Consider the following 21,805-nt stretch of genomic DNA (forward strand, 5'->3'; position numbering starts at 1 on the left):
GTGTGTGTGTCTGTGTGTGCATGTGTGTGTGTGTGTGTGTGTGTGTGTGTGTGTGTGTGTGTGTGTGTGTGTGTGTGTGTGTGTGTGTGTGTGTGTGTGTGTGTGTGTGTGTGCGCGTGTGTGTGTGTGTGAATGTACAGTATGTCTTAATGTGTGTGTGCAGAGGCAAGCCAGGGTTTTCCATGCATACAGAAACCCTGCACCCTTCACCCACTCACAAGCACACACACACACCCACACAGCTCCCAAAGGGGGGATTTTTGGGAGTGTCCTTGCTTGTCATTGATGGTGTGCCCTGCGATGTTGGGCTCAGACACAGGAGGGGGTGTTATGTGTGCTGAAAGGGTCATCTTACTTTACCGCCGCCAGAGCAGAGCACAACAGATCCCCCGTCCCTAGCATCTCCCCTCGACTCAGCCAATCACAGCCAAGGACTCTGTGATGTAGCGCCCCTCTCACTTGAGGGATTCCGAAGGAACTGCCGAATGACGACGGTCCGCTTAAACAGCCCAGTCTCTCCCTTCTCTCTCTTTCTCCACCTCCTCCCTCTCTCTCTCTCTCAGCCCAGCGCTCGGTGCATCCACTGTCGTTTCTAACGGGGGATAATAGAGCGCCACCCGTACTGCTCCCTCAACTCTGGCCACAAAATAAAGGCGGCAGACGGTGACAACATCAGCATTAGCAACAGGAGGCTCCTCTCTGATCTCCTCCTCCTCTCCTTTTGTCTAAAGACTCCTCCTCTCTCTGTCTCTCTCTCTCTTTCTCTCCCAGAGACTGCCTTGTTCCCTCCAGATGAGATCTTCTCCACATCCGGACGGACAGATCGGGAGCTGACAGCATGCTGTGCCAGGTAAAATGAGACATTCCCTTTCTGGGGTACCGCAAAAGTTATGGGCATGAGTAGCGTGGAGGTGAGGGAGGGGCTGTGTTTGTTTGGGTGAGTGTGATTGCTATCTGATTGATATTGAGAAGAGGAGTGGAGGGAGAGGGGCAGGGGAAGTCTACTCTCTGACAACTCCCACCGCTTTGGCGTGGCACCATTTTTGGCGCCCATTTCCGTGTGGCTGCGCCCCAGCGGGCGAGGTGTTAGCGTGGTTATTAGGAGATGGAAGACTATGTACAGGTTGAAATTAGGTGATATAAGCAGAGAGATGAGTAGCTGGAGGCACGGCTCCGGAAACAGAGACCACTGTGTTGATGTCTGGGTGGATGGATGGAGGGATGAGGTGGAGGGAAGGGGGTGGAAGATGAGCAGCTGCTTTCATCCTGGGGAAGCTAATCCCTCTCACCATCAGATAAAATGGCCCGGCTGTGGCTCCGTCTTTTCCTCCTCCATCCGCCACGTGACGGGTTTATCTTTGGCATGACTTGCTTAGGGAGGAACGGAGCACACTATTGATTCGGAAAAGAGCTATAATGCCATTTGGAATAAGGAGCCAAATGTCGCTCTCAATCCTTTAACCCCTTAGTTGTGCTGCTTCCTGTTTCTGCACAGGTGTGTGGGATAAACATCATATACAGAATCTTCTTTGCACAGCAGTCTATCGCTGTTGATAAGATTGAAAAAACGTTGCGAGCCCTCGAGCTGCGAACATGGATAGCTTCTTAACATCACTCTCAGTTGGTGTCGGGTCCACTAACATGGGGCCTTTGTCACAATGAACACACGTACTGTGATAACCCCATGTACTGAGCCCAGTCTGAAACATGTCAAGCATATCCCTAGTTATTGTACTGTTGCTCTCTCTCTCTAACAAACAAGGCATGGGCACAGGTCGCCTGTTTCCCCGCCCGCCCATTATTACCTCGTATCTCAGGTGGTATGGATAAACCGGTTGCTATGAGAGTCCTACCCGAGAGAGACTACCAAGCGGGTTTGCTCAGCTGTAGCCCTGGGCTCATGCAATTGAGACTCTCAGCCCCAGCCTCCCTCAGTCGCTGTGAATACATTAACCGGGAGGTGCCCATGTCAAACTGTTGCCAGGTGATAGTAGCGAGAAGGGAAGCAACTCTCCCTCCTGCCCTCCCTCCCTGCCCCACCCTCTTGCCATCCCTCCCACCCACCCTTCCTCCTCTCCCAAATCACAATTTTCTCCCCAGCTCATTTCTCCAGACAGCAGCTTGTTGTTTACATACTGTCTGGGAGAGCTTTGCAGACGCTTCGTTTCATAACCACTAACTGAATCAGATGTGATAGGGGAAGATGGGGCTGGTCTCTAGCTGGTGGATGCCATGTGCACTGTGTTATTGTGATGACTTATTGAAACACAACAGGCAGAGAATACTTCTGTCATTCACCGGTCATATGGGAATACAGGAAACACCGTTGGGGTAGATCTGTGTGACATGGTTTTTCCATCCGTTTACATTTATATTTCAGTCATTTAGCAGACACTCTTATCCAGAGCGACTTACAGGAGCAATTATGGTTAAGTGCCGTGCTCAAAGGCATATTGACAGAGTTTTGTTCACCTAGTCTTCTCTGGGATTCGAACCAGCAACCTTTCAGTTACTGGCCCAATGCTTTGCTACCTGCTGCCCCAATAAGGCCAATTAGGCCAATAATCCAATAAGGCCTCAAGAAACCCTAACAAGACAATGTCTGTGAGAGCAACAACTTCCCAACCAGAGAGGAAGGGGCAGATATTGAGCTCAAATAAATCAAGCATCCCCTCTGTCGCCGGAGGTAGCATCATGTTTTATCATCCTCGTTAAATCGCCAATAATGAGGAGGACTAGGAGGCTGCTGCCCCGAGCCTGATGTGCAAACAGCCCTAACCTTTTGATTCAGCCCTGGTTATTTTGGGTTTGCCTTTTCAAAACCCAAGTCTTCTGGGTCAGAAAGGGCAGCTGGCAGGATGACTTGGTGTTTGCTCAGAGCTCTTTATTTTAAACAGCTGTTGTTAATGAGAGCCGATGATTGAGGAGGAGAAGGGGGAAGAGGAGATGGAGAGGGAGGAGGGGGAGGGTGCTATTGTCATTGCAAAATAGAAGGTTAAAAATAGTCTCTGTATGATTTGACATCGTGCGGCCGTTTGGCAGCAGGTTGCTCTGAAAGGAAGTGCACCAATCAATGACATGCTCATGAAGTGGCCTGTGTTGGCCAATGATGAATGCTTCCAATATCAGGACCTGACGTCCCTCTCACCTTTCACTGTCTGCAGCTCCAATATCAGGACTTGACATGCCTCTCACCTTTCACTGTCTGCAGCTCCAATATCAGGACCTGACGTCCCTCTCACCTTTCACTGTCTGCAGCTCCAATATCAGGACCTGACATGCCTCTCACCTTTCACTGTCTGCAGCTCCAATATCAGGACCTGACGTCCCTCTCACCTTTCACTGTCTGCAGCTCCAATATCAGGACCTAACGTCCCTCTCACCTTTCACTGTCTGCAGCTCCAATATCAGGACCTGACGTCCCTCTCACCTTTCACTGTCTGCAGCTCCAATATCAGGACCTGACGTCCCTCTCACCTTTCACTGTCTGCAGCTCCAATATCAAGACCTGACGTGCCTCTCACCTTTCACTGTCTGCAGCTCCAATATCAGGACCTGACGTCCCTCTCACCTTTCACTGTCTGCAGCTCCAATATCAAGACCTGACGTGCCTCTCACCTTTCACTGTCTGCAGCTCCAATATCAGGACCTGACGTCCCTTTCACCTTTCACTGTCTGCAGCTCCAATATCAGGACCTGACGTCCCTCTCACCTTTCACTGTCTGCAGCTTCAATATCAAGACCTGACGTCCCTCTCACATTTCACTGTCTGCAGCTCCAATATCAGGACCTGACGTGCCTCTCACCTTTCACTGTCTGCAGCTCCAATATCAAGACCTGACGTCCCTCTCACCTTTCACTGTCTGCAGCTCCAATATCAGGACCTGACGTGCCTCTCACCTTTCACTGTCTGCAGCTCCAATATCAGGACCTGACGTCCCTCTCACCTTTCACTGTCTGCAGCTTCAATATCAAGACCTGACGTCCCTCTCACATTTCACTGTCTGCAGCTCCAATATCAGGACCTGACGTGCCTCTCACCTTTCACTGTCTGCAGCTTCAATATCAAGACCTGACGTCCCTCTCACATTTCACTGTCTGCAGCTCCAATATCAGGACCTGACGTGCCTCTCACATTTCACTGTCTGCAGCTCCAATATCAGGACCTGACGTCCCTCTCACCTTTCACTGTCTGCAGCTTCAATATCAAGACCTGACGTCCCTCTCACATTTCACTGTCTGCAGCTCCAATATCAGGACCTGACGTGCCTCTCACATTTCACTGTCTGCAGCTCCAATATCAGGACCTGACGTCCCTCTCACCTTTCACTGTCTGCAGCTTCAATATCAAGACCTGACGTCCCTCTCACCTTTCACTGTCTGCAGCTCCAATATCAGGACCTGACGTGCCTCTCACCTTTCACTGTCTGCAGCTTCAATATCAAGACCTGACGTCCCTCTCACCTTTCACTGTCTGCAGCGGATTCGGTTGTCCATGTCAAAGGCAAAAGCAACTTCACAGTAGCCTCAGAAACACTCACGTCTGCTCGCTAGATGGTACAGATACAGAACCGGCTCCAGGCATAAGCGACATGAGCAGTAAGTCATGGAAAAATGTGTCGAATTGCATGAAATTACAGAAGCTTTAAACTAAAAACTATTCTCTCTACCCCATGGCAAAATTAGTAGAATTCCAGGAAATGTACTTTAAACATATATTTTTCTCTCAGCTGTCAAGAGGTGGGGCCACTGTACAGCCGGCCCTGTACAGATATGAGGGTGTCTGAGTGTGCCTGTCAAGAGGTGGGGCCACTGTACAGCCGGCCCTGTACAGATATGAGGGTGTCTGAGTGTGCCTGTCTGAGAGGTGGAAAGAGCTGCTATTTTCATCTAAAAAAAGCTTTTATAGCCACCTATAAAAAAACATGCATTTTAGATTCCTTGTGAAGAACCATAGAGCACCGTTTAACATCCAAACCAATGACAAAGACAGAGGATCACAGAGCAGGTTGTAGTTGGCTAACCATTCTGCATGGGCCAGATACATCACGGGGGCAAGTGGCCCCCAGGGATGTGTAGTGTAGCCGGATAAATCATGTTGTGTTCAGGCAGCAAGTCGTCCCAAGGTCAGATTCACAGTAAGGGGGAGAATAGGGATGACATATCTTGTGCAACAGTGTATGTACTGTATGTGGAACAGAACTCTATACTGTCCAAATGTTGTTTTTTACCTGGTCCAGATAGGGACGACTATTGGAAACATACCTTTGATATGTTTTATCATCTTATTTCCGAGGCATGAATTCAGTTGCATTTCTCACACCTCTAATTCAAACAGACAACGGGGCTCAGTGAGGACGGTGTGATAGCCCCTGGACAGATCAAAGAGAACGCTCTTGTCTGTGGTTTTCTCTTCTGAATTCTGCCCCTGTTTAGCTCCTGGGCCAGCTACCCTCTCTGACCTTTCCCCTCTGAAATCCTTTAAACAAGGCTTCAAACAACAACCATACAATGCAATCTCACTGCTAGCACCTGTAACTTTGCCATAGGGCCAACTGTCATGAAATACACTACATGACCAAAAGTATGCTGACACCTGCTCGTCGAACATACCAAAATCAAGGTCATTAATATGGAGTTGGTCCCCCCTTTGCTGCTATAACAGCCTCCATTATTCTGTGGAGGCTTTCCGCAAGATTTTGGAACATTTCTGCGGGGACTTTCATCCACTGTCGTTTCTGACGGGGGATAATACAGTGCCACCCGTACTGCTCCCTCAAAGCTGGCCACACACTAAAGGCGGCTTCCATTCAGCCACAAGAGCATTTGTGAGGTTGGGCAATGATGTTGGGCGATTAGGCCTGGTTCGCAGTCAGGTTTACAATGAATTCCAAAGGTGTTTGATGTCAGGGCTCTGTGCAGGCCAGTCAACTTCTTGCACACCAATCTGGACAAACCATTTCTGTATGAGCCTTGATTTAAGCACGGGGGCATTGCCCTGCTGAAACAGGAAAGGGCCCCAAACAACTATTCCTCCTCCACCAAACTATACAGTTGAAACTCTGCATTGGGGCAGGCATCTCCAGGCATCTGCCAATCCCAGATTAATCTGTCAGACTGCCAGATGCTGAAGCGTGATTCATCACTCCAGAGAACGCGTTTCCACGTTCTAGAGTCCAATGGTGGCAAGCTTTACACCAGTCCAGCCATCGCTTGGCATTGCGTATGGTGATCTTAGGCTTGTGTGCGGCTGCTCGGCCATGGGAACCGATTTCATGAAGCTCTCGACAAACAGTCCTTGTGCTGACATTCAAGAGGCAGTTTGGAACTCGGTAGTGAGTGTTGCAACCGAGGACAGATGATTTCTACGCACTATGTGCTTCAGCATGCGACAGTCCCGTTCTGTGAGCTTGTATGGCCTACCACTTCGCGGCTGAGCCGTTGTTGCTTCTATATGCTTCCACTTCACAATAGCAGCCCTTACAGTTGACCCGGGCAGCTCTAGAAGAGCAGAAATTGATGAACTGACTTATTGGAAAGGTGGCATCCTATGACGATGCCACGTTGAAAGCCCCTGACCTCTTCAGTGAGGTCATTCTACTGCCACTGTTTGTCTATGGAGATTGCATGGCTTTGTGCTCAATTTTATACACCTGTCAGCAATGGGTGTGGCTGAAATAGCCGAATCCACTAATTTGAAGGGGTGTCCACATTCTTTTGTGTGTATGTAGTGTATACAGTGCCTTGCGAAAGTATTCGGCCCCCTTGAACTTTGCGACCTTTTGCCACATTTCAGGCTTCAAACATAAAGATATAAAACTGTATTTTTTTGTGAAGAATCAACAACAAGTAGGACACAATCATGAAGTGGAACGACATTTATTGGATATTTCAAACTTTTTTAACAAATCAAAAACTGAAAAATTGGCAGTGCAAAATTATTCATCCCCCTTAAGTTAATACTTTGTAGCGCCACCTTTTGCTGCGATTACAGCTGTAAGTCGCTTGGGGTATGTCTCTATCAGTTTTGCACATCGAGAGACTGACATTTTTTCCCATTCCTCCTTGAAAAACAGCTCGAGCTCAGTGAGGTTGGATGGAGAGCATTTGTGAACAGCAGTTTTCAGTTCTTTCCACAGATTCTCGATTGGATTCAGGTCTGGACTTTGACTTGGCCATTCTAACACCTGGATATGTTTATTTTTGAACCATTCCATTGTAGATTTTGCTTTATGTTTTGGATCATTGTCTTGTTGGAAGACAAATCTCCGTCCCAGTCTCAGGTCTTTTGCAGACTCCATCAGGTTTTCTTCCAGAATGGTCCTGTATTTGGCTCCATCCATCTTCCCATCAATTTTAACCATCTTCCCTGTCCCTGCTGAAGAAAAGCAGGCCCAAACCATGATGCTGCCACCACCATGTTTGACAGTGGGGATGGTGTGTTCAGCTGTGTTGCTTTTACGCCAAACATAACGTTTTGCATTGTTGCCAAAAAGTTCAATTTTGTTTTCATCTGACCAGAGCACCTTCTTCCACATGTTTGGTGTGTCTCCCAGGTGGCTTGTGGCAAACTTTAAACGACACTTTTTATGGATATCTTTAAGAAATGGCTTTCTTCTTGCCACTCTTCCATAAAGGCCAGATTTGTGCAATATACGACTGATTGTTGTCCTATGGACAGAGTCTCCCACCTCAGCTGTAGATCTCTGCAGTTCATCCAGAGTGTTCATGGACCTCTTGGCTGCATCTCTGATCAGTCTTCTCCTTGTATGAGCTGAAAGTTTAGAGGGACGGCCAGGTCTTGGTAGATTTGCAATGGTCTGATACTCCTTCCATTTCAATATTATCGCTTGCACAGTGCTCCTTGGGATGTTTAAAGCTTGGGAAATATTTTTGTATCCAAATCCGGCTTTAAACTTCTTCACAACAGTATCTCGGACCTGCCTGGTGTGTTCCTTGTTCTTCATGATGCTCTCTGTGCTTTTAACGGACCTCTGAGACTATCACAGTGCAGGTGCATTTATACGGAGACTTGATTACACACAGGTGGATTGTATTTATCATCATTAGTCATTTAGGTCAACATTGGATCATTCAGAGATCCTCACTGAACTTCTGGAGTGAGTTTGCTGCACTGAAAGTAAAGGGGCTGAATAATTTTGCACGCCCAATTTTTCAGTTTTTGATTTGTTAAAATTTTTTGAAATATCCAATAAATGTCGTTACACTTCATGATTGTGTCCCACTTGTTGTTGATTCTTCACAAAAAAATACAGTTTTATATCTTTATGTTTGAAGCCTGAAATGTGGCAAAAGGTCGCAAAGTTCAAGGGGGCCGAATACTTTCGCAAGGCACTGTAGCTAAGCATTGAGTTCCAATGCATTTGTATCAGTAATGTATTTGGCTACCACCACCACTAGAACATTGCTGTTTAAAAGAGTGTGTAGTAGGGGAGATAGTGAACATAGTACGTAGTGAACAATGAGATATTGCCTTCTTGACTCAATGGCATGTTGACGGTTGGTTTCAGGCAAGGAGGGATTGGTGGAGGGAGGAGCTCTCATTTGACTAGCTGTGTGTTACCATGGTGCTACATTCACTACAGTATGCCCACAGTCAACCAATGTGATGTAAGATCCTTATTCAAACAACTGGATCACTGGTGAGCATGAAACTCGAATGGCTTGTTGCACTTTGAAACACTTCGTTCGCATTGAATTCTGGCCTATCGATCTCTGTTTTGTTTGTGATGGCTTATTTCTGTCTGGGCTTGGTCCTGTGGTATTACTCTGTTATAAGGCCCGCCTCTCATAGTCTAATTAGGCTGGTCTGAGGCTAAATCCTGATACAAGGCTCAGTGTTTAACAAGGTCTACGGAACTCAGGGCTCCTTGATCTCTGTTAGACCTGGGGAGATAAGGCAGAGATTACATGATCAATGAGGCCTTTACAATAATACAGACCCAGTGCACACCACACTCAACATTTCTTGACAATGCAATGGCTGGCACTGCTGATGCTGGGTTTGCAGAGAGCTAGGGTGAATGAGTGGCATGGACACCTTTGTTTTGTGGTTTTGCTCCAGTTCTGTCTCAGACCCTGAATGTACTGTATGTACAAAGGATATTGTGATGAGTTTGAAAGTGACTCACTGACACTGAACTCAACTGGGTGAGGGTTAAGATCCTTCCCTTCACGTGGAAGTCATTGGTGCAATAACAAAGCATAAAAACAAACAGCTCTTTTTGATGAGGCCCAATCTGTTTAGCCTACAGCTGTTGTTGTCCAATGTTTCTATTCATATTTACAGAGTGCGCTGTGCTGAAAACAGTTGCTGTTCCATTGCAGTTAGTCCTGTGGACCCAATGACTGTAGACAGGCTGGAAACGGTGTGTTTAATGAGGCCTGTAGAAGTGCACCGTCTATATTGAAGATGTCTGTCTCCTATTTGAGCCCAACAATGGAATGAAGAAGCGCATGAAGTGACAATTCAAAACAATTGAATGGTTTCACCGTAGTCAAAACGAATGAACACCAACATTTCATCATCCTGCATGCAGGATGATTTTTTTTATTGAGGAGGAATCCAAACTAACTGGTAAATGAGAGAAGTACGGAAGAGAGATAGCATAGTAGGTGCAAATCTTCTCAGAGAGACCAGCCCTGGAGGAGAAATTCTCAATGCCGAGCTTCTGAGCATATCAATAATTACTAAGCCGAGCCACAGAGGTGGGTTGGAGGACATTTTGACTGTTTTATGAATGAATAAGGAACGGGAGCAGCATTCATTCAGCACCCCTCTCCCACTTTCCTAAAATGCTCACACTCATCCACTCCGTCCTGTGTCACACCTAGCAGGAGGGTAAGGGAATCATGGCATCCCAAGATGCATCTGTGGCCAGCATGCAATGAGTTGATAAAAGAAAGCTAATATAACAGAGGATGCTGTTTCACTTTACCATGTCTAGTATCTAGTAATGACTGTCTGAGTTGTACAATGCTTTTTGGCTAACATGGTTTGGACAGTCTCGTCAGAGCGATAAGACTTGTTTCGGTGGGCACAGTGGGGGTGAGTCATATTGTGACCCTCATTCATCAGAGCCATGACCACAGAGAAAAAACCCTTTCACTGCTTTATAAGGTTAACAATAAAAAGAGGATCAGGAAATTGGCGCATGCCGTTGTATTACATTTAGGGTGAAAAGACATGACAACTAGACTGAATAGCTTCTTAATACCGTATCTATTTGGACAAAGCAGCCTAGTCTGAGTACAGAAGATCCACGTTGCGAGTTATTGAAGAGCTGCTTTATGTTGTTAAATTGCATTTTTCTATAAAAGTATGTTCAGTTACTTATCTCCCGTCCCTCTGTTGAAACCCCTCAAATAGGGCCAGCATGACAGCTTCGAAATGAGAGAAACTACTTCCAAGAGATTGGCCTCTGAGCTATTGCACAGCAACAACAACAGCAAGTGCCTCTGGTGCCCTTGGAAGATGCATGAGTCATAAAGGACAGGACAGACAGTAATGTACAAGACACAGCGCCACCACCAAAACGTACACGCAATTACAGTCAATGTCTTACTGCTGCATCCATGTCAGAAAACATCCTTCGTTGAGTTTGTGTGGCCATACTAACCTGATTAGCCTATTAGAAACGAATGACATCAGTACATGTGGGTATGGGCGGTCTTTTCTGTGTACAGATCATAGCTTCCTTTTGCCCATACATCCTATACCCCTAACATTGATTATATACAGTGGATTTAATGTCTGGTTCTTGACCTCCCTCCACCCTGATATGCTTCAGTAGGAGGATATTTGGTTGGATGAATCCCACACTAACCAATGGCATTCCTCTATTGTTTTACTACCAGCCAAGGTCATTGTTGATCCTTGTTGATCATTTACTAAGGATGAATGAAATGTGATATTCTGCTGTTATTGAATCTACAAATACACTTAGTGTGGCCATAATGTGTAGTAAACAGTGTAATCTGGTATATAGATGCTAGTGTCCCTCCCTACTGAAGAACAAGGCTGTAGTAAACATTATAGCTGCTAGACCAATGGCAGCCCCAGCCCGTCTCATATTAGAATGGAACCCTCCTTCTGGTCATGGCTCGACTGGACCCTGATTGAGGAGGAATGTCGAGTGATAAGAAAAATGTATACCTCTCCACCACCTGCCCCCCACCCCCCCTCTTTGGAATGAATAGCCAGTGTCGAGCTCCAGTGATTCTCCATTACTGCCGGTGGAAGGTGTGTGTGCCTTTTGTGGCCGCCTGCCGAGATTAGCCTCTGATACAAACATCCTTGTTTGTCGCCATGGCAACCAAGTCTCCCGCCTGCCGTGGGTTGTCATGCCGCCTCTTCCTCCCTCACCCCTCCCTCTTGCTCCCCTGTGAGCACTGTAGATGAACACAAGCAGTTCCCTGTTACAAGCCACAACGTGCTCCATCTAGTTATCTCCCTAATCTGTAAAATGAGCCTCTCCTCCCTCTTCCAGTCCACTGTCTTTCAGGCTGCTGCGTTTACATTACACCCCAAGTCATGGCTCTTCAATTTTTCTCTCTTGCCGCTAAAAGATGAAATTGCCCCGTGAGCAGAGCTTGTGTCAATTGCTAGAATAATAACATAGCAAAATAAGCCCATAGCTCTGCCTCTGCCATGGTCAGAATGGAAAAAAAATAAGCTGAAAATAGCACAACTAACATAGTTTCATATTTTGTTTGTTTGGTCCCCCCTCCCTCCATCAATGGAACAGTCTGATGAATTTGGGGATCCTCTGAAGGACGAGGCAAATGAGGAGGCTTGCTTACGGAACGACGCATCCCACTGGGCACACACCAGTTGAATCAACGTTGTTTTCACGACATTTCAATGAAATGACGTGGAACTAACGTGGAATAGACGTTGAATTGACGTCTGTGTCCAGTGGGACGCATCGTCAGAAGAGAGAGAGAGCTAGGCTTCTCCGGAGCCAGACAGAGAGGAGGCCTCCCCAAAACATGTCCACCCAGTCAGACGGAAAACAACACTTAGTACCACAGCGCCAAGAGGGCAACTCGCCCCATTGGGGATAATAGCTAGGCATCTGGTTAAATTTGATAGACTGTAATGCTAGCTCTGTGTCTAGTCTGAAGTCTGGAGTGTAGTAACAGGTAATATTCCTCTCCATTAAACCTTGGGACTTTTGTATTGCAAACAGCTTGAAGCATACGATGTAAAGCTTGAATAAATGTAGAGAATGTAGAACATTTGCATATCTGGCCATTTTTATCACATTTGGCAGCTATTGAATGAAATCCCATATTATAGCATTAATAGAGGCCATTTTCTCCTCTCTTCAGTGGGCGGTAGCTGGAGAGGCCATATTGTTGCTGGTGGAGAAATCTCAGAGCATACATTTGCTGTTCCTTATCCTAAATGAACTCATTACCTTGACATCCATCCCCTGCACAGATTGGCCTTGAATTTCTAATGGAACATGGCTGTCCCCTCCCAAATGCACGGTGATAGATTCCCAGCCCAGGTTCTAACTCTCGCCACTGCTCTCGCCATTGATTTTGACTTCACTCTTCATCCAGATGAATACTCTTGAGGAGGAAGATAAGATCTGGGGGAAAAACAGAACTCCCTCCTACAGTATAGAGACTTTCTGTGGCCATGTCCCCTCTGAAATGAAGGCATATCAAACCCAGAGCAAGGCTCTGCTAGCATCGCTCGGCTGCCTACAAGACCACCACAGCAATCTCAACAAATAGCTGTTTGCTCATCGCACAGAGGACCCCACTCAGGGGGTTTGCCGTCATTGTTCCTCCACTACAAAAGTGAGGCAGCCATCAATAACAAACAGTTGTGGGCGTAAATTGGGTGTGCAGTTTCCCCCTGGCTTGCAGTTTGATTGATTGTAATGGGCAGTGAGATGAAGAATGGAAGTGTGTGTCCAGGCCAGAAGGAGGGAAGGCTTTTAGATAGATCTCAGCTGGGTCTCGTCTGGCCTTGTCCACCTGCTATGTCTCCCCAGCATGGGGCCAACACCTAGCAACACCTAGCACAACCAACAGCAAATTACTGCTACAAGATTGACTATATGGATGGGCAACAGCTGTCTTCTAGGGCATGGAACATGCGTAATCCCCATTTCCTTCCCCTGTTGAAAGTCTATACTCTTCGCATTTGCTACTGGGAACCAAGTACCTAACGTGCCAAACCATTCCATTCACGTCAATCTTTTTTCCCGGCGGTTTATTTTAATTGCATATTATATGCAAATTGGTGCAGAATGATATAGGACTCAACTGAATGATAGCAGAGATATGATAATGGAAGATTTCCTCATGTTTTTATCTCAGAAACATACTCAGTCACTAAGAAACGTTGATTATGCATGCATTGTGCATTGTAAAACAAACTCTTGAGGCTGCTGGCATTAATGACAATTATGCTAATGTGGGAAACAATCAAGGTATTTCACCCCAGTCCAGATGCATGTGGAACATGCAGCATTGTTACAGATTATTGCTCAGCAAATGATGTATCTGCTTCCTTCCATGGAGTGTAAATGTGGTCAATCTTACGTCGAAATGGTCCTCACATGTTCCTTATCAGCATCAGTGTTATGGCATCAATGTCATTCATGATTTCCTTACATTCTGAAAGTTTGACAATATGTAAAAAGGTTTTATTGAATAAGCATTATGTGTTACCCCTTTACACACGTGGGAATTGGCCTATATGGATATGGCTCAATTGAAATGTTTCTTGCAGAAGAAGTATGAAAAGCACATGCATAACCATGGTAGCAATTGAAAGGAAACCGTTTGGAGATCAAAGGTCAATCCAAACATCACACTGTTTTATGTGCATTTTGCATTTACTGTACTTTTCACAGCATTTATTGACAAGGAAATCTGAAAATACTCTGGATACATTCAGTAACACGATACGAATATTCCTGGAAAATGTGTTGTAGGTGCAACGTACTGTACGACAAAAGGATGACAAAGGTTTGAGTGAGAGGACTAACTGGTGTCTCCAAGTGGCCACAAACCTCTCCAAACTAAGCAATTGCAACGGACTTTATGACCCAAAGAAGAGTCTTGAACTATAAGATGTTTTTAGCTCTCCTAGCTGTGCTGTTGAGGAACTACAGCAAGCACACTTGTCGTTGTTTTGTTTGGAACACAACCCTGCATCCATGTCATCACACAAAAAAAGGTCCATTATAAATCGCAATCTGGGTCAGGTGGGCATGATTTGAAAGCTTGTTCTATTGCCAACACGACTAGCTAAGTTATAAAATAGGATCTCACAGTGTTAGGCTTTCACCAGGCAATTCAGAGAAACAGAACGTAATATTTGTGCCATAGAGAGGAGTCATGTGCGCATTCAGGTGCGTGTGCGGCGGCACATTTTCTTCACATGCACACATATGCTCATTCTGTTCAGAACAACCCAGTGTATGACGACATGTCATCTTGTAACTGTACATCAAACACAGTGACCATGGTTGTTGAATCTGAATATGACATGAGTTTTATGATTTGGAGATGTGAAGGGCACGTTTGGACTCACGGGTGTTTGGCTTGCTTGTATGACATCAAAGCAGTACGTGTTATAATGCAGTATTTATTATGATCCTCGACGTCTCATCTTTCAAAAATATATACATTGAGTCCTCTTAATGTACAGCATTCCCCTCTCTCTGTCAACAAAAAAATGTGCAAAAGTAGCCCGATTAGCGGGAGGGGTGGTTCAACTTCAGAACGTCTATCAGTCAAAACCCATACAGAGCTCTGAATCGCAGAGCCATGGCTCTGACATTATGCTCCTATTTAGGTGCTTATTAGTGCCCAAATATGCTATTTTCAACTTGTATACATACGGGTATGACTGTAAAGGGTTACTACACTATAATATGTTTATTTACTCACAATGTACTCACAAAAGAACAACAGACAAATAAAAAAATACCAGATATTCTTGAAAATGAAAGAGCAGGAACTTGTCCGCCTGCCAGCAGTAGCCACTAAACACCATGGGTCCTGGCTACATAGAGGGTTTTTAAAACGGTTTCTATTTAGTGGCCGGAAGGAGGCAAGGACGGCCTCAATGTCAGAGCTCTCCCCCACCGTGCTTAGTCCATCTGGGCCTCAGGGGCCCCACTCACATATTCCAAGACTCTTCAATCAACAACCTAGCAACCCAGCCTCCCCGCGCGGCTGCCCAACCCTGCTAAGAATCCCCTGGGGGCCGTTGGGTACAACCTAGCACAGACACTCATGACCATCCAGATGGTGACTAAACCCAGCCTTATCTGTGCAGCATTCACAGACCTGTACAGCATGTGGATAAACGAAGAAAGTCAGTGGTTCTGCACCAGTCACTCCAGCTTTGTGAATTCATAAAGGCATCCAGGCCATTAACACACATGGGTTCATTGCTAGAAGGTGTATGTGAATGACTGTAGTGGATTAGAGGCTCTTAAAGACGTGAGGTTCATTTGCACATTAGTATTCCAACCCATAGAGGCTGGAGTCGTTCACTCTTTATGATAACTCAAGCAGAGTAGTTCATTTGCCTATTCAGATGATGGAGAGATGGCTGCAGTGCTGCGTCACTGCCGCTAGATACTGCTGCAACCTGAAATGTGATGGCCCCTTTTGATGAATCAGTGGCCACCAGCAGACTGACTCTTATGACGTGATGTCATATGAATCTGTTCATATGTAAATATACAATTATGTCATTATTGGAACATGGATAAAGGAGATTGGAACTGAGCTCAAATATTGTGTGAGGCAGGAGCTATTTCGGGAGAAAGAGGGAAGAGTGGAGTGCGTATGCTGCATTTGAGTGGCCCTGAATTAGCCCCCCATTGCACCAGCCGTCTGCAATTGCATATAACTCACGCGGGGCACCAAGGCCTTACATCTGTGCCGATGCCTCTGCCAAGCTTCTACACCCTCATGAAAAAGTACTACTGATCACTACTTCACAAGAGCTACACAAAACCTTCTGGTTTTACTACTTGATTACTATTGCGATGTCTAGTAAACCAGTGGTAACTTATGTAGTAACTACATATTTCCTATTCAAATCACTACATTCATCTCACTTAATGACTACTGTGTAACTACTGAGCTTTCTGGAATCTACAACACATGTTCACTACGGAATTACTACGTAGTGCCTACAAAATACTGCTGTAGGCCTACTCAATCCCTATTGAGTTACTACTGCCATTTGTGTGTGTAGAGTTGTCAATACTGATCACTTCTGAATAGCTCCTGATGCTTTTTATTTTCCTACAAACCCTTTTGAATTGCTACTGAAAACAGACACATTTACCTATTTAAAATCACAATTGACATCTTCTTGTTTCACCATTGTGTCACCTCTAGACTAGTACACATGTTATTTCCTCAAGTTTCTAGCTGTAGTTAAGTCATCAAACAAGAAATAATAAGCGTTTTACAAACGTAACTGCATTTTTAAAATGTATTAAATGAATTACATATCAAATTACATATGAACACATTATTTTATCCCTTTGAAGCCGTGTCTTCATTCAGCATCGACTTAACTATCTTCAGATACTCTTTTTTTGTTGCAGCCATATTTCTCCACCATGTAACCTTTTAGAAAATAAAGACAAGCACAAGAGACAACCAATTATAAGCCATTATCAATCATCTGCTAACAGAGGTCCAATAAGGCAACACAGAAAAACATTTGATAAACAATGTTACTCTTACTAACAATGGCCTCCAGTCTTCTTATGACGAGGGCCTCCTTGGCTGGCAGGTCAAAAGAGGTAAGTGGAATGTGTATGCATACCAATATGAACATAGTGCACATTTCCATTCAAACACACATACAGTACTTATTAGCTAGCGTGAATAAAACAGAGCCTACATAGCTACATTTCAATGTGGCTAGCAAACAGCTAAGCTAAACATGGATAGCAATCTTTTTAATGTGGTAAAAAAGTTATTTAAACAGCTAAACAACGACATGAAAATATTCATAAAACATAAAGGAAAGTTAAAACTTATAGATGGTGCCAGAATAAGGGCTATGAAAGACAGGATGACAAAGGATGGAAGATCATTACATTCGGAATTGTCAAAAACAGTAGCTAACAGTAGCTAACTACTTCCTGCTTTGTCTTCTTTGGTGGTCACAAAAAGCCGGTGTAGTCTGACTTCAGTGTTGTGACGACTTATTTGCTACCAACTTCAAGTAGCACAAATCTCTACCTGATTACTACTGGAAACTACTGTTTTCCTACTGAACCCTACAAAACTCTACTTGTGTATCTTGAGTTGTGCATAAGCTATTTCTTCACTACACAATCCCTACAGGTCTCTACATAGTCACTCCTGCACGAATAGGTTTTGTTCAGGAATTCAATAGTACTTTTTCATGAGGGTTTGGCCTTAGTTTGGCCTTAGTAACCTGGTGTTTGCTCTTGTCTCGGTGCAATGTCATGGAGTCAACATCTTTTTTTGTATGGGGGGAGGGGATAATTCACCATTGACTGGTCAGACAGGAAGGAAGCATAATAAAAAAAGTGTATCAGTGTTGTTAAACTGTATTTGGACATACTAATATCAGAGCTTATTGTCGTGATGTGTGTGGTATTGGCAATGGAGGTTAGCAAAGTGGTTTGCTTTGTTCCCGGAATTGGACAGAAAAATCCCCTTCTCTCCTGTCATCCACTGTTGCAAAGTGGTGGCTCTTGATTGACCCCTGTCTGCGCAGCGTGACAGAAAATTATGTTGTCTCTGTCGGAACAGTAAACACACTCAACAGCCAACTCCATCTCATGCCACAGATCACAGTACACTGAGTGACTCTGTCTACTATTCCTCCACTTGCTATCACTTCCTTGTTTGCCTCTATTTCTCCCCCCACTCTCTCTGTCGCACTCCTCCTTATCTCCATCTCTTTCGCTCAATATATATTTTTCACACTCTCCATATATGCAGCTCTTCACTAGACACAAAGCCATAGGCAACATTTACCATTCATTAAGCTTGCGGGACATTCACAAAATGAATATGTGTGTGCGTGGTTATACATTGTCCTGTCTTGGTTATCTCCATTCATTTACTGTCCCTTATAGTTGCCCCTGGATGCAAAAGTATTGTTTCCGCCCAGCGCCTGGTGTTGGTCTGCTTAAGCAAACATACTTTGAAGTTGATTTGACAAATTGTTTGTGTTCCAGATGCACTGAGTCCTTTGGCCCCAGGGCGCCATTTGCAGAACGCAACGATTTTACCTTTGCCTTGACCAATAGCTTTGTTTGGCTTCTATCAAAGGAAGCAGACTTGTTCTGAATCAGACCCGGATGTTCAGTGCCTTCCAAAACTATTCATCCCCCTTGGCATTTGTCCTATTTGTTGCGTTACAACGTGTAATTTAAATTGACTTTCATTTGGATTTCATGTAGTGGTCATAAAGAAAATAGTCCAAATTGGTGAAGTGAAATGAAAAAATTACTTGTTTAAAAAAATGAAAAACAATTTCAAATGTAAAGGTGTGCGTGCATATGTATTCATCCCCTTTGCTATGAAGCCCCTAAATAAGATTTGGTGCAACCAATTACCTTCAGAAGTCACATGATTAGTTAGATTGCACACAGGTGGACTTTATTTAAGTGTCACATGCTCTGTCACATGATCTCAGTAAATATACACCTGTTCTGAAAGGCCACAGTGTTTGCAACACCACTAAGCAAGGAGCACCACCAAGCAAGCGGCACCATGAAGACCAAGGAGCTGGCCAAACAGGTCAGGGACAAAGTTGTGGAGAAGTACAGATCAGGGTTAGGTTTTAAAAAAATATCAGAAACTTTGAACATCCCACGGAGCACAATTAAATCCATTATTAAAAAATGGAAAGAGTACGGCACAACAACAAACCTGCCAAGAGAGGGCCGCCCACCAAAACTCACGGACCAGGCAAGGAGGGCATTAATCAGAGAGGCAACAGAGAGACCAAAGATATACCTGAAGGGTCTGCAAAGCTCGACAGCGGAGATTGGAGTATCTGTCCATAGGACCACTTTAAGCCGTACACTCCACAGAGCTGGGCTTTACGGAAGAGTGGCCAGAAAAAAAGCCATTGTTTAAAGAAAAAAATAAGCACCCACATTTGGTGTTCGCCAAAAGCATGTGGGAGACTCCCCAAACATATGGAAGAAGGAACTCTGGTCAGATGAGAATAAACTTCAGCTTTTTGTCCATCAAGGAAAACGCTATGTCTGGCGCAAACCCAACCCCTCTCATCACCCCGAGAACACCATCTCCACAGTGAAGCATGGGGGTGGCAGCATTATGTTGTGGGGATGTTTTTAATTGGCAGGTACTGGGAAACTGGTCAGAATTGAAGGAATGATGGATGGCGCTAAATACAGGAAAATTCTTGAGGGAAACCTGTTTCAGTCTTCCTGAGATTTGAGACTGGGACAGAGGTTCACCTTCCAACAGGACAATGACCCTAAGCATACTGCTAAAGCAACACTTGAGTGGTTTAAGGGGAAACATGTAAATGTTTTGAAATGGCCTAGTCAAAGCACAGACCTCAATCCAATTGAGAATCTGTGATATAACTTAAAGATTGTTGTACACCAGCAGAACCCATCCAACTTGAAGGAGTTGGAGCAGTTTTGCCTTGAGGAATGAGCAAAAATCCCAGTGGCTAGATGTGCCAAGCTTATAGAGACATACACCAAGAGACTTACAGCTGTAATTGCTACAAAAGGTGGCTCTACAAAGTATTGACTTTGGGGCGGGGGGGGGGAGAGTTATGCACGCTCAAGTTTTTTTGTCTTATTTCTTATGTATGTTTCCCAATAAAAAATATTTTGCATCTTCAAAGTGATAGGCATGTTGTGTAAATCAAATGATACAAACCCCCCAAAAATGTATTTTAATTCCAGGTTGTACGGCAACAAAATAGGGAAAATGCCAAGGGGGGTGAATACTTTCGCAAGCCACTGTATTTTCGTTGGACATCTAACTTCTGGAAATCTCCAAAGTGATCATCAGAGGATCTGTTCAATAACTGAGTCTCGTGAATCACACTAATGCTCCCTTAAATCCCTCTGAATTACAAATTTCAGCCCAGTTTGTCAGGTAATGTTATTTAAAATGTGATGTCAAGTTGTACTGGGGCTTAGGGGGGCAGTGGCTCCGGTAATCTGATACAGCCAGTGAACTAGTAGTTTAAACACTGAATCGATGCCAACGTGTCTCCAAAGTCTCATTGATTTTTCACGTGCAGCTAAATAAGCAGTGTCTTGGTGCTGTGCCAGGATAGGGATCAAAAACTCCTCTTTTCCTCCTACATGACTACATTAGACTTCTATTCACAGACAGAGAACAGGGAAGTCCCATGACATCTTGTTATCTCTCTATATAAGGCCAGACAAGGTCATCTTGCATATGTATTTACTCTGTAACTTGTTACCATTAGATGTTGAGGAGTGTCATGACGTTGCCCTCTTTGAGTACAGCGAGCACCATCACCCGCCATCACCCGTTCTACAACCAGACTGCTGTGGTCAGAGGTCGTAAATTCCTGAGAAGACCTCATGGACATACAGTTATAGAGAGTCGTTTTTCATGGAGACAAAGGAAATCCTTCCACCTCACAGAACCTGAGGTACGAACAAAGTTCATGTTCCTGAGAAAGTGTAAAAGATCAGTGAAGAATCCAGCTACGAACTGGTCCGTTTGTCACAACTTGGGAAGCTCAAGAGAGACAGTGTGGCCACATTATCATAATGCTGTTTATATAATAGCCTCAGATATGAGGTTTACATCTAATTGTTGTATTAGATGAATGAGTGAGTATGATACTGTTTGTATAATTGTGTAATATGATTGTGGACTGTTTAATGAAGAAAAATACAACTCCCTTTTGATTTGAACTAAATCAGAGGACCGCCCCTGAGCCCAGTTAGTGTCAGACATCCTGGGAAAGCCCTCTTCGGCCCTTCCGAATAAAACCCAACTTTGAGAAATTATCACCAGACCATGTTTTTCTCCATTAGGAGGGGACAAAGGTTGTAGACCAAGCTTACCTCAATTACGAGATGGCTAAAGGTGTAGACCATTGCTGAATCTTTTTAACCATGCCTTGTGGTTAAACTCTTGGACTATCGATACCGACAGAATAAGAACAAGTCTTTGATATTGATTACTAGTCTGCAGCTAGGAATTCGGCATCATTGAATGCGAAGAACGACAACCACCGAAACATCCATCCTATAACGAATGTCACTTTGAACTATCCCCTCTAACCAAGACAGAGAGAGAGAAGGAGAGAGACGGACAATTCCACAAAAGAGACTTTTCACCAGCGATCAAGACGATACACTGAGCGTAAATATATATATTGATTGCAATTGTTCCCAAATGAGTGAACGTTCATCTGTAAGGATTAGCATTTCAATTGTTATAATTATTAACTCTTTAGTGACTTCTTAGTCGACCCCCACTCCCCTTTTGTCTAACGATCCGGCATGCCGGTTCAGCCCACTAGGGCACATTCTATCATTTCATGTAACCATATTTACTGTTTGTTTATGCATTTCTGTGAATTACTTAGTTTGTAATAAATACATGATTTAAGACAATTGATGTATGGATGACTCATAGTGAAGACTGGGTTCGTGCAGATAACCAACAATTTACAACGTTTGGAATGAGACTAACGTGAGGTAAAATAAATAAATCATTAATCAGAAGACTATTGATCGAATATGAAAATATCTGAAAGGTTATA

The 21,805-nt window shown here is 44.5% G+C and overlaps 1 protein-coding gene across 3 annotated transcripts in view; it reads left to right on the forward strand.

Annotated features, from left to right (window-relative positions):
* Positions 1–448: 448 nt before the first annotated feature.
* Positions 449–21,805, forward strand: part of LOC110490458 (synaptotagmin-1) — a 209,706-nt gene continuing 188,349 nt past the window's right edge. For 2 of the 3 annotated variants that reach the window (XM_036944838.2, XM_090200710.1), the window contains exon 1: positions 472–850. The gene's annotated coding sequence lies outside the window, so the exon portion shown is untranslated. Of the gene's footprint in view, positions 851–21,805 lie in introns of all 3 variants that reach the window. The other variant, XM_036944841.2, reaches the window with a different exon arrangement.

The sequence above is a fragment of the Oncorhynchus mykiss genome, chromosome 15 (assembly GCF_057628025.1).
Source record: "Oncorhynchus mykiss isolate SJ-2025 chromosome 15, ASM5762802v1, whole genome shotgun sequence".
Lineage (NCBI taxonomy): Eukaryota > Metazoa > Chordata > Actinopteri > Salmoniformes > Salmonidae > Oncorhynchus > Oncorhynchus mykiss.